At 37.3% G+C, this 16,697-nt stretch overlaps 1 protein-coding gene across 2 annotated transcripts in view; it reads right to left on the reverse strand.

The window, feature by feature from the left end:
- Nucleotides 1-16,697, reverse strand: part of jph1a (junctophilin 1a) — a 46,682-nt gene that overhangs the window by 20,288 nt on the left and 9,697 nt on the right. The gene's annotated exons all lie outside the window — the stretch shown is intronic.

Raw genomic sequence — 16,697 nt, forward strand, 5'->3', positions numbered from 1 at the left:
TATGTAAACACTATACCATATAATAAACTCTCCAACACTCATACTCCATAATGCAGCACGTAACGCTGTTGTTCAAGAGAGTATCACTCATAAAGGGGAATTCCAGTGATGATATTTTCCAATTTTCTGCTTGATTAAAAATAGTTAAGATGTAAACAAAGTCGTTCAAAATGGTTTGGTGTGAAATGCTCTGTTCTAGAGAAACTTACTGAGTCAGAATTGTTCACAGTGGTGGTGATGGAAACCAGACGTCCACTTCCTAAAGTTCCTTTACAGAAAGTTATTACATGAAATGGCTATGAATACCCTGCCTGATGTCTGAGACATTGTTTTACGATAGTTCTGAGAAGATTTTGCCCTAAAACATATTTTAAAAATCCATTCTCCAAAGAAAACTTTTTCAGATTTACCACTATTTTACCATCATCAACGTTACATATAAAACTCAGGAGACACGTGTAGGTTCACTGGTGGTTTTGGATAGTAAATAAAATGGCTATATTTGGGCTGTAGACATTGTGACCCTAGGTCCCTATCAACACCACAGTAAAGAAATCTGAGTCTCTCTGACCCATTTCACACAAAACAACTCTGAAAGACCTTGTTTACATCTCAACCACTGAACCATTCAACCATTCATAATTATTTCATGTACTACCTTTCTGTGATGGGTTTGTTTAGAGGTGAACGTCTGGTTCCTATCACTACCACTGTGAACAATTCTGATTTGGTATATTCCTCTAGAATTGAGCATTTCACACCAAACCACTCTGAATGCTTTTGTTTACATCTTAACGACTTAATTATGCAGAAATTCTGAAAAGTTGGTGAAATTCCCATTTAAGGAATACCATTGTGTTCTAACTCCACACACTGTGATGCACTGCTCTGAAAATGCATTGATTTTGGAATGTTATATTCATAATTATATTCGATTCTAGTTCATTCATACCAAGTAACATTCACACTACAATACTGCTCAAACTCTTACTTTGATTTGCTTGGCTTGTCTGTTTTCTTGTATCTGAATGTTTTAGGACAGATGTCAATCATATTATGCAGTGCTCTATATTCATATATACAGTGCATAAGCCTCAGAACATTAAACCTGCCTGTGTTTTGTTAAAGTAAATATCAGTCTTGCTGTGATGTGGGTTTAATCTTCTATAACCTGACCAAGCTTCTGTGCACAAGCATCAGTGGAAAAAAGTCTGCGTGTGCTGTGACTGGGTCACTGAAACGAGTCTGAATTGACATTAAAAATGACGTGGCCTGAATTTGTTCAGGGTAAGAGAGGAAGAAGGAGGAGGGGGCAAACACAGACAGAACGCCCCTGACTCTGTAAAGTGCTTCTTATAGAAATGCCATATTTCATTTTTTAAAACTGAAAGAGGAAAAAAAAATTCTTTTGATTAGAGTTATGTTTAGGATTAGACTTATAAAACTCATTATATACAGATACTTACATATATATAATACATATGAAACTTATATGTATGAGCATATTATGTTGTTTATGTGTATATGCAGTACTGTGCAAAGACTTTAAGCACCTGAGAAAATTAGAATTAAAAAGTTGTTTATCTGGACTATAAGTGTTTATTTGCTCACAAAACAGTAATATTGGACTACAGGTGTACTACTAAGGCGTGTGTGTGTGCAATACATGTGTATATGGGTAGGTGTTTAGGAGCCTCTGTAGGGTCACTCAGCACATTGACCCTGTGTTTTTTTGTCAAATCCTGCTTTTACAAATGGATGGGAGGAGATCCGACAAAGAACTTAATCCAGTCTGAGGCTCAGGAACACACACACACACAGCACAGGAACCCCCACACACACTTGCAAAGGAGGACAAACAGATGCGCAGTGACTTTTTCTGCTCCAGCATCACAGCATAATAAGAACAACAATCAATTCACTCACATCATGGTTCACTGAAAATGTGGCTAGAATTTTGACAGTCTACACATATTTATTATGCATATTCTTCATGCGTGAACACAAATGTTTTTTTCAGTGATGTGTGGCTTCGAATTAGGGCTGAAATTGCACCTTAAAAGAGTACAATTTTCCCATTGCAGGAGCAGCTATTAGTCTGTAATTAATAGCTGCTCTTGCGATGCCCAGTTTTAAGTGAGGAAATTGAATCGAATAAGAGTTCATAAACTGCTTTTAGATAAGTCAGACCAATAAGGAACAACCAAACACCCATGTCCTGAGACATCACAACCAAATCTAACTGGCAGTCTGGCGCACTACATCCAGCATTCAAACTTCAAGCCAGAAAAAGTGGATTTGTTTGTGTTCTTGGTTAAAAAAATGCCTTAATTTATAGAAAATAATTTAAATCACAATATCAACATTGGTGAACAAAATCACAATTAGATATTAAGCCTTTTTTGTGGTCTCAGAACAGTGAATGTAAATCTTAAGGGTTAAAATATTTTGTTTTACTGTGCACTGCATGTTTTTCAATCATATAAAAGCCAGTCCTGGGCTCAGCTACATTTGTGCAGTCCACTGATAAGCATTATTAGCCAAAATGACACCCACAAAAAAAGCCAAGAGTGTTGATTTTGTGCTGGCATTTAAACAGACCACCAAAACAGATGCTGAGTAAAACAACCAACAGCTCAACAGCCCTCAACAGAAAAATCTCCCAAATAGAGTGTTTAATTTGCATTGAAAGGTTAAAGGGGAATTCCACTGATTTTTACTGCACTGGTAAAAGGAACCAGGGGTTGTGATGCCTGGGCACTATTTTGCCCCACAACACCCTGAATGTAGCCCTCCACCATGAATGGCTTTCAAAAAAAGAAAGTTTAAGGTCAAAAGCATCAAAAACTATCATAAAACTATGTCTCAGGCATTGTGCAGTGAATTTGTTTTAATAATTTTAAAAGCATTTTAATAATAATAAGATAATAACTTCCTGTGAAAGAAACTCTAGAGGCGGATGTCTGGTTCCTATCGCCACCACTATGAACAATTCTGGCTCTAAGTTTCTTACCACTGATCTAACCGCCTGATTTGCTCTGAACAGTTTAATAGCCCAGAATTCAGTCTTCTATGCATACATGAATGAAGTACAAGGAAACAATTTGTCCGGCTGCTCCACTTAGTGCATCACTGAAGCCCCATCAGTTTTCCCTGCGGGTCTTGGGGTGAGATTTATTTAACTTTCCACATATGTAAGGTGGTTAAAACAGTAACTTAATAAAGTTGGTCTCAGTCAGTCAGTCAAACTACCTCATTTTACCAACTACAAATGTAATGAAAATGAAATGACTTGCAAATGGAGGAAAACAGGTGTGTTTGGAAAACACACAGGTTTACCACACAGACGAATCCAAAGCTGAGATTTTTTAAGTTTATTTGTGGCTTTGGACATGAGTAGAAAACAAAACCCTCCACCCTGTCTTTCCAAACTCTGCAGGCACATCTTTTGACTAAAATATAGCCACACATGTTGCTAAAGACCTGACCTGAATAGAGTTGAAAAGCAGCTAGAAACGGTTGCTAAGCGGTGATTGGAGAGCTGAGGAAAATGGGTGGGTTTTCTGATAAGTCTTATCAGGGCTGGGCTATATGACAATATTTATCGTTGTCATGACAAAGCATGTCACACTGTGCGCATACTGTGGATATCATCAGAACTTCCCAACTGCATAATTAATTACAAGTAGAGCCAAATAAGTCCCGTTTAACTGGATTTAGTGCAGCGCAGTGTGTTAAATGTTAAATATCAATCATTGTATTCAGTATTTTTTTACTGTGGCACTACTTTGTCTGTTTCAATATATCAGATGTCTGAAAAATATGTACTGTACCATATCATGCATCATTAAGATGTCTTAAAATATTGTAATGTTACATTTTTGCCATTTTGCCCATCTCTAAGTCTGATTGGCTCAATCACTAATGCTGACAGACTAGTTGTGCCCCTTTCCTGTAGTACGGTGCATGGATTTTGTGATATGGTCGGTATTGTACAGTATACTACTATGAAGAGTAGCAGTATACAGTATATATTAGTGCAGTATGCCATATCTAGCACAGTAGCATGCCATTTTGAATGCACCTGATGTGTTTTGTGTGTGAAGTTGGCAGGGTTCAGACTTTGAAATTAAAGCACAGTGGAGAGCAGCTGCTCACTTGCACTCAGCTGTGTTTAGAGATTTAGCTCAGATCACCAGTAATAACAAATTTATGAATATCATTAGAATGAAAATAGAAAACATTGAAGCAACACTGGCCCATAAACAGTTTAAATATTCATCTGCATTTTTTGACACATATATATATATATATATATATATATATATATATATTATATAAAAAATAAACAATCTTAAATATTAATTTCTGCAAATCACACTGTGCATTTAATAGAATGGCACTGTAGCTGTGAATGACAACAACAAAATGACACAAAACGCATCACAAATGAACTGAGCAGCTGAGTTTTATACTGAGTGGTTTATGGTGGTTTAGCTTTTAGCCTGTGGGCAGCTTTAAGGAGCTACACAGACAGCGCATACGGACACCAACCACAGTGACCTGCTTCTAAAATCCCCCCCTCCATCACATACATGCTGTTCTGATCTTCACTGAGTGCTCCAGCATTAGAAAGATTTTAGTCCCTCTTTCCCCCTCAGAACGTTCCAGCACAAAATTATTACACAACGGGACAACGAGAGGACAGAACAAACGCTCTGAAATGTTCAGGATTAGTCCAGTGAGGCACGTTTAAAAGTTAACACATCCTCTACAGGGATCACTCTAAATATGGCACTTCTTTCCAATGCTAAGTTTAATGTATTGGGAAAAATAACATGAAATATAAAATGTGCTGTAACTCTTAAAATGTGCAGAAGTATGTTCTCTACAGAGGATGTGTTAACCCCTTAAAATCCCAGGCTTATTATTCCGTAACTACAAGGACTTCAATGCAAACTGGTTGAGCTGTTCTTAGGTTATAGAAGCTGCCCAAACTTTTGCACTTGTGACTGTACACAGTATTTCATAATAAATCTTTGGATAATTTACATCAAACAGAATGTGTCAAAGTGCTATAATGTGGCAAAACGTGACAATGTACACATATACCTACTGATGCACAACGTTCATGCAAATGAGATGAGAGCAGCAACCAATCAGATTGTTGATCTGTGCCGCGGTGACTGACTGTGCCAAGATATATATATGTATATATATATATATATATCACATAACTGCAGGGTGAACATCAAAATAAGGTGAATACCATTTCCAGTTTTCATCACCAAGGTGAACACAATACAATAATAACTGTGTAACAAAGCATAAACACCTATTATATAACCTAAACAAAACAATTACATTTAATAAAAGGCCTTTCTACATAAAAGTGCCTATATGCCAATTTACTCAATTGTAATCCTTTTTTAATTTTAAAATCAGACTTCAGTTGAATCACCACCTTTGCATCAATGAATTCTGACATACTGAATTCTGACATACTGATTTCCACATCTGACACCTCTTTGATGATCATGATGGATGTCCATGTTTATGTGTTTACGACTTCTTCAAACTTATTTCTGGACAAAGTGGAGTCTGTTTAAACGATTTCTCCATCTATTAAAATGCATGAGAGTCCAGTCTGGAGTCCAGAATAGTTCAGCACTGCTGGACAAAGAGCACTCAGCCTGGCATTTTCACACGCGTGACCGCCTGTTTCCGCTATTCTGAGGGTCTGTGTGGCGCCGCTGGGAGCGGAGTGAACCCGACGCTTGTGTAAGAAGTGAGGAAAACCTCATTGTGAGGTCAGTGAGGGCGTATGAGTTCCAGTGATGTAAAATATAAACCTTAGTCTTCATTCTTATATATACAATTTCCTTTAATGGTCCAAACTCATATACAGTTGTATGCAAAAGTTTGAGCGCCCTTGGTCAAATTTCTGTTTTGCTGATTTTCTGAGTGAAACATGTCCTCTACAGAGAACACACTTCTACACATTTTAATGCACAATTATTGTTTATTTGCTTACTTTAACATATCGGGAAAGGAACAAAACATAAAATGTGGCCTATGCAGAAGTTATGGCTCATTTTATATTTAAAGTTTTTTTTCCAGCAAATAATGCAAGTTATTCAGTGTGTTCTCTGTATAATCTGACTGCATGTGTAAAATGCTCTTTATTTGGTTAATGCATGTTTCTAATAAGTTATATTGTCAACACATTGTAGATTACCTGCTTCTTTTATATATACGTTATATATGGAGGAGAAGTCTTAATTTGGAGAGTCCAGTTGCCCCCAGAACACAACCCCATAATTTACAGATTGTACCAATATAATCAAACTGAATCAAATAAAACTGACTTCAACATTCCTTGAATAGTTTAATTATTTAGTGCTTCAAACCTGCAACAAAACATTCTCCCTGCTGTATGTACACTAATTTCTGCGCGTGCCCTCTGCAAGACTTCTGGGTATTTTAAACCTGAAGGTATGCCTCAGCACCCTCTAATTTCATCACGCTCTTGAATTTCACCTCCTGCATGTGACCTCCTTTCTGCCCACAGACCCGGTCAGACTCTCTTCGGGCTGCTAATGAAATATTTTGGAGAAAAAGCTAATTTGCATTATTTCTCACCACAAATATAGTCGGTCAGCCAAGACATGTTTAGTGTCTGAAGTTTGTTTCTTTAGTTTTGCATAAAAATGGACAAAAGCAGAGACAAAATTGAGGCTTCATGGTGGCTGCTGCTACTGTTTTTAGTTATGCTAGGCTACTTTAGTCCATGATTACAGATTTTATACAGAGTTTATAAACCACAAGCAAGTCTATTAGAGATTATGTAACAACTCAACAAGGTTTATGTTTTCAGTCTGCTGGTGTTGTTTTCTTAATCTTTGTAAGGTCCACCTCAGCTGTCTGATTTTAATTTATGGATGATGACTGTACTGTTGTCAGCAACAGACTACAACCTTATATCATGCCATATCTGGAGAATTGCAGCAATTGTACGTTTTGCATTTTTAGCTTTCAAGATTACTGTTTATTTTACAAATTACTTGATTGTATCATCCAAGCTAGCATGGCCTGAGTGCCTTTTACTGTAGGCCACTCTGAATAAGATTACTGTAAATTTGCAGATATGCAGGTATATGTAAATGTGCAGATATTCCTTTCTTAACAATTAGTCACACATTAACGATGTTAACGATGTACAGCAATATAATTATCAGTGTAACGCTCTGCAGACCTAAAATCAGACACAGTTATACAATTAACACATAGGCAAGCATATGCTGTATGCATTTGGTTTCATGTTAGAGTCTCCTGCTACAGGAAATTAAAGATTACCTCAATATGCCTTTGATTACTAAAAGCTACAACCAACACTCAAATTATTGTACAATTATTTGTGCCCAGTGTGATGACAGCTATTTGCACATTGGAATGAAACACAGATGTGTGGAACACATTGATTGCAATGGTAATGCACAGCAAGTAACTACTGTTACTTGTGCTGTAGACATTGTGACCAAATGTAAACAAATCTGTTTTCAGTGAACAATTTCACATGAAACTATATTTTACTTTGTTTACACCTCAACCACTGAATTATGCAGAAATTTTGGAAAAAAAGTGTAATTCCCCTATAAGCAATGGAATAATGAAAAATACCATAATAGTACAGAAAAATACTGTAATATACCACATTTAGCTCCCACCTCACAGTGTTATTGGCTGAGAGGCACCTTGTGAGCACCAGCTTCTTCTGGGAAGACTTTACACTAAAATGCTGGAACACTGCTGTGAGGATTTGACTGAATTCAGCCACAAGAGCATTAGTGAGATCAGGTTCTGATGTTGGATGATTAGTTCTAGGTATTAAATGCCACTCTAAATCATCCCAAGGGTACTGGAAGGAGCTCCATCACTCCAGAGAATGCAGTTCCACTGCTCCACAGATCATTGGCGGTCCAAAGTTTTACTACACGCTTCTACAAACTAAAACTGTAAGAATATAGGAAGAGCCAGTTTAGGTTGTAGTCGCTCTAGTTACTAAATAATAAGCCTTAGTAAAACTGTCTAATTTTACCTCAACCCACCATAACACAACAACCTACAATACTGCAACAAGAATTTTTTTTTTCTTTTGGTATCTGGGACAATTTGTTTAAAATAATGAGATGAGAATTCTACTGGGATAGGACATGCATCAGTGTTGCGCAAAAACACTACCAAAACAATCAGAAGACTACAGAAACTTTACCAAATGTTTCAGTTGTGAATATTCTAGCTCATTTCGAGCAGAACTCAAAAACAGTGGCAGTATATGACTAGCAAACACAGCTTTGAACAGCTATACACACAAAATATCCTAATATTTTCATTAACACATGAATAAAGTTTCCTTAATTGCAGAAAATATGTTTTTCTGTAGTGACAATTTTTAATTTTACACACTGATTTTCAGGCTTTGGGATTTATTTACTTCAAAACAATGAGATCTAACTGCTCACCACGTGACCATGAGGGACAAGGATGCAGCCTCATTTCCTGCTCTAAAATGCAGGGATGTGGCTAAAATAATGTAGAGAGGATGGAGATGAACCTCTAACATCTACCGAAGCATCTAGCACTAAAATAGGGCAAGTGCCACCAGTCAAAATCCTGTTTTTTCCGATGCAAGGCCACATTTGCCTTGAAAAGATGAGAGTGGATGGGACTGAAATGCTTAGAGCAGCACTGAGTTCTGTGTAAAACAACAGGTCATTCAGCCTGTAATTTTTTTAAAGGAAGAGAGAATAAAACACCAATGCAGCTAAAGCGGACAGCAATAAATTCAGAGAGCAGCATCTGTAAAAGAGGAAATTACCTATCCCGTGTGACTTCACCATGTGTCCTCAGAGGTGAGTGGTACGCAGCCTGTATGTGCAGTAGCAGTAAAGGCTGATGTGACAGAATACAGTCCTAACTTTTTGGTACATGCCTCAGCTCCCGTTTCCAGTGCTGTTTGGGACGGATGAATTGCATTTTGTCAGCACTGCTGAAGTGAGAGCACCGGTGAGAGAGGCTAAAATAAAAACACACAAACTAAAAAAAAACAAAAACAAAAAACAACACATGAACTGAATTTTCCACTTAGCCCAGATGCAGTCAATCAGCCAAAACATTTTTGGTGTCCAAGTTTTGCTTCTTTAGAACTCAAGCTCCTAGGCTAACGGAGGTACTGGAAGTTAATTGTCACCCAAACCATTTCCACATGTCTGTGCCATAATCTTAAACTCATAATCAAAAAAACTCATCTAAAAAGAAACAACTGCACAGATAGATGCTAACATTAAAATTACATCATCATCTACACATCATCTCACTTTCCGGTACTGTTGTGCCTTCAAACTCTGGGAGGCTGCAGCGCAGGGGGCACATTGTAAAACACCACTACGCAGGTACCAAGTGTTAGTGGCTCGCTTACAATAAGAGAGTTAGAAGCTGTATAACAAATAATGATAAACCTATGAAAATCAGGTGTTGCATTCCATTTTGCGAAAACAGAAAGAGATCTATCAGTAGTCTGGAACATCACCACTGATTTCCTACTGATGCAGACATGGGTAAACTGTGGCTTTTTTTTTGGCAACAAACCACAAACTAGCAACAGAGATGTTCAGTAAAGTTACTCCGCAAAATCTCTGTGTATGTGGTGATCATTTTTCACCTGATGTTTACAAGGAAGGTCTCCAGCGAGATATTCTAAAATCTACAGCTATACCAAGTAAGTTTTACAGATGACGCCTCTAATAAGTGAATCAAAAGTGTTTACTTTTTCTCCATCTTTGTTATGCTCATTAACTGTCATGCTGTTTGTAGCTAAGAGGGTTCAGCAAGTCACTGGTTTGTCTAGCATCCAACTGAGGCATTTGTCCTTGTGTATATTCAGGTTTGGATATACACAGTTGGGGCTCATTTGTGCAGAAAACATGGTCCCCAAATCCGTAATAGGATAATGTCTTGATCTTCTAGTTTTTTGGACGTCTTGCATGGAATTATACAAAATTGTGCCCAGGAAAGACGTGATTCTCGGTTATCCCGAATGCCTCTTCTTTTAGCTACTCAGAGAAGTTTTTTCTGCTTGTATAGTTCATAGTGAGTAATACTGTGTTCTAAACCATGTGAGAGAGAGCTGAACGGTGTGTATGGACATACTTATGTATGTATTCACCTCATTTGTGTATCGTCGGACGAAAACCTTGTATCTCCATTTTTGACGTTTTTAGTTTCTGACATAATTTGAAAATACCTGTTACCCTTTACATTGTGTGTGAATTTCATGATGAACGGACTAAAAGAAATGACCCAAAATGACTTAGGTAGGTTTTTTCCTTCCCTTGTAAAGTTATCATTTTGCAGATACGAGGTTTTCTTCCGACAACAGTGTTATATATATCTACGTATGTATGTATTCACCTCCAGTTCACACTGCAGTATGTAGAAGCCCTATTGACCCTTTATTTTCAGTGATGGCTTCAACCACATATTTTTCTTGCGCTTAGCTTTTCTTCTGTCTGAAAGCACACATCACAAAAGCCTTGCTGTCACCTGCCGCATTTATTTAGATCTAAAGTCACGTTGGTCTGCGAGAAATCCCACGATGTAGCAGTTTGTGAGAAACTTCCGCAAGGTTTCGTGAACTGGAACCACTGGTCGGGACTCTTGTTTTGTGTAGTGTGTAGTGTTTCATTCAGGGCAGATCATATAGTGTGGGGACTCTGATGACTAACAGCAACCAAGGACAAAAAGATTGGTGAAAAATGTCATTATATACGCGGTCTTTCACGTTTTTGGTTAGGATTTTTTAAACGCTGTGGTGTGGGCCAGGCATAATTTAACACCATGTACAAATATACCAAGTTTCTCTCTCTCCTTCTCTCTCTCTCACTCTCACTTTCTTCACTAATGTGGAAAAAAGCTGAACGAGCCTGACATAACGAGTGGAACAATCTCCATGGCAACGTTCTAGCACTTGGTCAGGCATCTGGCCATTTCGTCTGGCTTTGTGTTATCAGTGCTAGCAATTATTATCAAGCAAATACAAAGACTCAAAATGAAGAACACACACACACCGTCTCACTAAGCTGAGTGTCCTGCACTGATTTGAGCACACACTCGGCATCCGCAAGCTGACCCAGTGGAGGAAAGGTCACATCGCCTGGCAACCAGTGGTCAACTTATGTTTAACTGAGCTGGTCTGACTCCGCCCCCCTCCATTCAAACAAATGAGTGCTTCCACTCGACCGCCTTAAATCAGTGAGCAAACAAACCCACACGCTCCTCAGCACACATAGCACACACTCAGCGCATCACACCGGGTAGCAGCACCACCCTTGTTTATCAGGGTCTTTAACAAATCACGTTGATTCGGCTGCGGTGACAAGTACAACACAGCTGCAAAAGTGCAAAAGTTTGAACACAACTGGTTTGTGTTTGATTGAAATCTAAGCAGTATCCTTCACTAAAATACACTGAATTGTATTTCAAATTAGAAGTAAATAACCAAATGAATAAATATACCTAAACCTAAGCCCTCTAATAAGCTCTAACGGTGAACCTAACGACCCAAACATCTCTGGGATTCATGTGGCATTACTTTATGAACAGGGACAGCATAACTGTAATACACTTCAGACTGTTCATGTTTATAAATACTCACTGATTCTGAAAGCAACCTCAAATGTCTGTGCGTACATGAATATCCCACTTACGTCACTACATGCATTCTCTCTTAAAAGGATTCAGTAGTTCCACTAACACGCTTCAATTAAAAGGTCAGTTTCAGCCCAGACATTTGACTGTAGGTCTGGACACTGGAACTGGCATTATAATGCCCCACACAAGGAAGGTGACCACATCAATGCAACATTTATTATTATTATTATTATTAGTAGTAGTAGTAGTAGTAGTTTATGATTTTCTGTAAATATGTTAACACATTCATATATATACCAGAATAACTTTATTGTAGTGCCAGTTTGGATAAAATTCACTACTACAATATTCTGCTAATTTATCATAGTATCAGATGGTATGGTAAAAGTATGGAGCATGAATGGTGTGAAGCATTAATAAAATTAATATGGTAGCATTAATAAAGTTCATAATATAGCATTAATAAAGTAGGCATTGATACAGTTAATATTTTTTTTTATTTTGAATTTGAACAATATTTAATGCACTGCTTGCCTGAAAAACACATAATGCTGAATAAATCTGACTTGATTTTCCTTCATGATAAACTACTAATATATTTTACATTAATAGTTTTTTCCTTTCAGTCTTTGTTTTAAATAAATACTTAATTTTAGGGTTTATTTTAGCGTTTATGTCAAAAAAGATGTGATGTCCCAGTTGGCTAAAAGAGGTTCTAGGATAAATAACTAGTTAATGAAATAAAAAGCCTAATTTTGTACCATTAATTAGTTAATTAATGGTACAAATGAATTAATTGTAATTTATATAGCTAGGTAGATTACCCAGATTAATTCATTCATTCATTAATTACAGCGCTTGAGTTCCAAATCAAGGTCACTAAGAATATCAGTAATTTTTTAGGAAATACATTTTTTTAATTAGAAAAAAAAGTTCCTGTAACAGTAGAGAAGTGCAAATTTCCACTGTGAACATCAACCACCTATATGTTGGCGGAGAAAATCCTACTTGTCTCTATTAGCATCACTCCACTCCACATTCCTTGGTGAGTTTGTGAAAGCGATGCACTTCACAGCCATAATCTCACCATGCTATTCATAGAGCTTCAAGGCAGATGATATTTTAATGGCCATGAAGTGTGCTGTGTAATATTTCTGTACAGTAAAGCACACTCAGCACAGTATCACCATCATACAGTCATACAGAAATACAGCCCTACTGTCACAGTCATACTGTCATGCAGACATACTGTCTTATAGGTATACAGTAATAGGATAGGATCACTGTCATACAGCAATACCGAATCAGTCATACTGTCATAGTGTCTATTATACAATCATACAATATCACTGTCATTACAGTCATACAGTATCACTGTCATACTAAGGCAATGCAAAGCAAGTTTATTTATATAGCACCTTTCACACTGCTTTCTACACTGCTGTCATTCAAAGTGCTTTATAAATGAGAAAATACGAAGTCATATAAAAAGTAAAGGAGAATAAAAAAAGTAAAGTGAAGCAGAATAGAAATTAAAAAACATGATTAAAACAATAGATTTCAAATGAGAAAGATAATCAAATTATCTTATATTATCTTAATTATCAAATTTTACATTTTAAGCCTGGATTTAAAAGTGTCTAGTGTCAGGGCTCGTCTAATGTTCTCCGTTAACAGGTTCCAATTCAGGGCACACTAGTATCTAAACGCTGCTTAACCATGTTTAGTCTTTGCCTTCGGCAGGACTAACTGAATAGTTCCTAATGATCTGAAAGTTCTGCTCGGCTCATATCACTGCAGCATATCAGATAAATGTGCTGGCCCTATACTTTTGAGTGATTTATAGACCAGTAATAGTATCTTAAAGTCTATTCTGTAACAGACTGGTAGCCAGAGTAAAGATTTAAGAATGGGGGTGATGTGTTCCCTTCTTTTACTCCTAGTGAGACTCTGGCAGCTACATTCTGAATCAGCTGAAGCTGTTTGATTGTCTTTTTTGGGAGTCCAGTTAGGAGACCATTACACTCATCAATCCTACTTGAAATAAAGGCGTGGATGAGTTTCTCCAGGTCTGGTTCAGTCGAAAAATCTCTGATCTTGTTGAAGTTTTTAAGGTGATAAAATGCTGATTTAGTAACTGCTTTGACATGATTGCTAAAACTAAGATTCCATTAGTACACCAAGGTTACATACTAGTTCTTTAGATTTTAGGGCTCTTGAATCTAAATAGGCATAATCTCTGTTTTATGTTTATCCAACTGCAGAAAGTTTTGTTCCATCCCGTTAATGATGTGCTTAAGGCACTTACAAAGTGAGTCGAGGGGACCATAGTTGTTTGGGGAGAGGGCCAAGCAGATCTGAGTATCATCTGCATAGCTGTGGTAAGATATCCCCTAGTCTTGTAGTATTTGGCCAAGAGGCAGCATGTATAAATTAGAGTGGCCCAAGAATTGAACCCTTGGGGACACCACAGGTCACTGGCACTCTCTCTGAGCCATTTTAGGACAGTTCCTGCGAGACCAACCCAGTTCTCAAGTCTATCTATGAGAATTTTATGGTCAATGGTATCAAAAGGCAGCACTGAGATCGAGCAGTAGTCTGTATTTAAATAAATGTCATTAATAACCTTAATTAGAGCTGTCTCAGTACTATAATTAGGCTGAAAACCTGACTGAAATTTGTCTAGACCAGGGGTGTCCGATCTTATTCACAAAGGGCCAGTGTGGGTGCAGGTTTTCATTCCAGACAAGAAGAGCACACCTGATTTCACTTGTTTAATCAGTCAGTTTCAGTCTTTAAACAACTAATCAGGTGTGCTCCTGCTTTGTTGCAATGAAAACCTGCAGCCACACTGGCCCTTTTCGGATAAGATTGGACACTCCTGGTCTAGACAGCAATTTAAGGACAGAAAGCCAGCAAGTTGCTTACAATTTTTTTCCAATGAAAGGTAGATTTGAGATCGGTCTGTAATTACTCTGTAGAGTTGCTCTCATATTTTTTGGTTTTTAAGAAAGGCTTTACAACTGCAGTTAAGTTGTTAGGAAAAGGCCGACATGAGTGAAGTATTTACCATCTGAAGTATGTCCGCTGTTATTGAGTGAAACACGTTCTTTAAAATGTCAGTTGGTAACATGTCAAGACTACAAGCGGAGGACTTGAGATGACTCAATGTATCAAATAAAATTTCATTATTGATAGCACTAAATTGGGACATTTTAACCATGATATCTTTATGTGGTGATGGAGAGGTCATGAGCTCTTTGGTGGATATAGGTGTGTTAATGGCTTGTTTGATATAATGGATTTTACTGTTAAAAAAGTATACAAACTCATTACGTTTCTTAGTTGATACTAATTCAGGAGCCGTATATGTAAGTGACTTACTTAGTTTGTCAACTCTGTTGGCAAGGCATAGTTTTAACTTTAACTAGTGCAATCTTATCCATTCCCTGGTATAATCGCCATTGGAATTGTCAATATAGATGTTAAAATCACCAGCAATAACAAAATGATCAAAATCAGTGGAAACAGAGGATAACATACTGGTAAATTAATCAATTGTGTGGATTGCTTGTGTGGTTTTGGAGTCTCCAGCTGCTTATACAGTTGAAGATCATTATGGCTCTCAAACAATACGCACAGCTCCAATATCACAGTCATACCGTATTACTCAAGATAGATGAGAGCTTTTATTTTATATATTATGATATATTTCGATATTATGAAGTGAACTCAGTGTGTCAGCAGTGCTGAAGTGCAGGAGACACTGTGTGTTGACAATGTGATCTGGCTGCAGAGGCATTCACACACACCTGATCTGAGCTGTTCATTGAGAATCCGTCAGCCTGGACCTGTTAACCTGTTAATACTGCTCACTCAGACACAGAGCAACACTGAAACACAACACCGTCACAACCTGTCACTACACCACATTCATTTCAGCTCAAATAATGTGGTTAGAAACACTCTACTAACACAAAACGCTATTCCAAACAAAACAGGAAATATATCATATATAATGAAGATATGTATGTGTAATATATACACAATAATAACATAATAATAATAATAATAATAATAATAATTAGTAAATCATCCTTTTTCTACATGATCTAATCGAATTACCAATAAGATTTGTAAATCGTACCCTAATAAAAGGTCCACACAGTTTTCTACCATATTGTGACATTTATACAAACACACACATACAGTTGTATCCAAGCGTTTAGGCGGCCCTGGTCAAATTACATGTGTTGTTGATTTTCTTAGTGAAAATAAGTTTACACATCCTCTACAGCGAACACACTTCTGCACAATTTAATATACAATTACAGCATCTGTTTTGTTTATTTGCTGAATTTAACATACTGGAAAAAAATGTGGCCTATTTGGTCTTAAAATGTGGCCTATTTCTATGCAAAAGTTATGGCACAATTTATATTTTATGTTTTTTTCAATATGTTAAACAGAGACTGTGCACTAAAATTTACAGAAAGATGCCATATTTAAATATTTCCAAATAGAGGACGTGCTAACTTATTTTCTCTTAGACAATCAACAAAACATGTAATCTGATGTGGTGTTCATAATTTCCCATTCACATAGATTTTAAAATGTCCATCATCACCATGCAATCATTGTGGATGTTATCAGAAAGTATATTCATTATTTTTTTTTGATTTTTCACTACTCCAGAGTGGACGCTTAAGACCAGCACACACACCCACTACATAAAACAGCAGAGCAGTGCAAGATAAACACACACTCCTTCAGCACACCAGCCTGCTGATCGCTCCACAGTGCTGAAGAGCTGTTTCAACTGCCACTGCAGTGTCGTGTATTTCTGTCCGGCACTGATAAACTGACCCCCTGCCTGCCCTTATTTAGTCACTGACGGGAGACTGCTGACCCACCACTGCATTTAAAACAACATACACAGAGAGAGAGAGAGAGAGAGAGAGAGAGTAAAGGAGAGAGAGTGACTATTA

Source organism: Colossoma macropomum, unplaced genomic scaffold (genome assembly GCF_904425465.1).
Source record: "Colossoma macropomum unplaced genomic scaffold, Colossoma_macropomum, whole genome shotgun sequence".
In the NCBI taxonomy this organism is placed as follows: Eukaryota; Metazoa; Chordata; class Actinopteri; order Characiformes; family Serrasalmidae; genus Colossoma; species Colossoma macropomum.